Source organism: Alligator sinensis, unplaced genomic scaffold (genome assembly GCF_000455745.1).
Source record: "Alligator sinensis unplaced genomic scaffold, ASM45574v1 scaffold647_2, whole genome shotgun sequence".
NCBI lineage: Eukaryota > Metazoa > Chordata > Crocodylia > Alligatoridae > Alligator > Alligator sinensis.
This window is the reverse complement of record NW_005841832.1, coordinates 3,350,895-3,352,725: the sequence shown is the minus strand read 5'-3', so window position 1 is coordinate 3,352,725 and position 1,831 is coordinate 3,350,895. Positions and strand designations below refer to the sequence as shown.

Below are 1,831 nucleotides of genomic sequence, written 5' to 3'. Positions count from 1 at the left end.
CAGCCAATTCCACCCAGCCCAGCCACTGCACCTGTCTAACCCGATATTCATCCAGCCAGCCCCATGCCCCCAACAACCCCCCAAGCCCCCTGCCACCACCCAGCATGCCACCCAGCTCTTTGTATCCATACAGCTTTCCCCATCCATCCAGCCAGACCTTGATCCATCCACCCCACCCACACATCCCACCCACACCCCACTGTGTGTCCATCTACCCCTCCATCCACCCACTAGCTCTATGCATCCATCCATCCCTTGCCTCTCTCCCTCCATCCGACATACTCCTCCGTTCACCTATCTATCCCACCCTCCCTCCATCCCCATACACCCTTCTATTCCTCCGATGCCCCCCCACCCCGCCACACACACACACTCTCCATCCATCCATCTAGGGATTCTCCACCTTATAGCCTGGGGTCACATGGGCTCCAAGCATGAAAAGAGAAGGTGGAGTCTGGGGGGTTAAAGCAGGGGGCTGGGAACCCGGACACCTGGGTTCCCTCCCAGCTCTGGGAGAAGAGAGGGGTTTGGTGGATTAGAGAAGGGAGCTGGGAGCTAGCCAGTGAGTTCTGGTGAATTAGGGTGGGGTGGGGAGAGCTGGGAGCTAGGACGCCTGGGTTCTCTCCTCATTCCCCACCCCACTGTAACCTGGCCTCCTACCAACAAACCCGTCACAGATCTAAATATTTGGCTTTGCCACATGGTCGGGCCAAGGGGGACAAAGGTTGTGCAGGAAGCAGGGGGGGGGAAAGGGGTCTGTGACTTCCCTTACCCACTTTCCACAGGCACCCGGACCCCAGCTCCTCTCCCCTCCAGTGAACAGCATAAGTGCTGGCCTAGCCCTGATGCCAGATACCCCCAGTGCCACCCACCTGCTGTGGGGAAGGGCTTAGTCACCCCCTGCCAGCCAGTGCCCAGCTGAGGGCACCTGAGCATAGACATGACCTTGGTCCCCATTAACTAGCCAAGGACAAAAATACCTGACCCGAGATGGGAAGAGGGGTTTAGCTTCCCAGGAAGTCCACTGGAAGGCACCCAGCCCCAGCGTGATCCAGGCAACCTGGCCACTGGTGCAATGAGGTCACCCCTGGATTCATAACAGGGCTCTGGATGGATGCCCATCCACCCTGCCCCCCACACCAGGGTCCAGAGTCCCCACCCCAGCACCCAGAGCCCAGGAGGGGAGGTGCCTTTTCCCTAGCACTTCATCCCATAGGAATGTGCTGTGTCAGGCCCGAGATGCAGCTGCCTCTGGGGCGGAGCTGCATGCAGGACGCTTTCCCCAGCAAGGGGCTGCTCAAAGCAGGGTAGTTATTATAGGGATCCTTGCCCAGCACTGACATGAAGTCACCTCTGGGGCTGGGAGTTGTTCAGACAGGGCCCCCTGCTTGTCTGGTGTTGAGATGTGGCTGCTTCTGGGGTGGGATGTGGGAGAATTGCAGGTTTGGGGAGACAAATCTAAGCAGTGGGGGGCTGTTTACACAGGGACCCCACCCTCATCCAGCACTGAAATGTGGCTGCTTCTGGGGTGGGGCCTAAGGGGCACTGTATAACCCTCCCTCACTTGCCTAGCAGCAGCACGCACCTGCCTCTGTGGTGTGCACACTGGGGATCCAGTTATACAGGGGACCCCTGGCCTGGCACCAAGATGCAGCCACCTCTGGGGTGGGTCATGGGTGGGGGCTGCCTACACCTGCCTCCCTCACTTCCTGGGGAAATGCAGCCACCTCTGGGGTGAGAATGGTTCATCCAGCTCACGTGGCCTGCTGGATCCTACCCGCCCACACAGATCACGAGGGAGCCTCCCTCTATGACGAAAGCACCCCCCCAA

At 59.4% G+C, this 1,831-nt stretch overlaps 1 protein-coding gene across 2 annotated transcripts in view; it reads right to left on the bottom strand.

Annotated features, from left to right (window-relative positions):
- BCAT2 (branched chain amino acid transaminase 2) overlaps positions 1–1,831 on the bottom strand; it is a 9,527-nt gene that overhangs the window by 625 nt on the left and 7,071 nt on the right. The window lies entirely within an intron of this gene.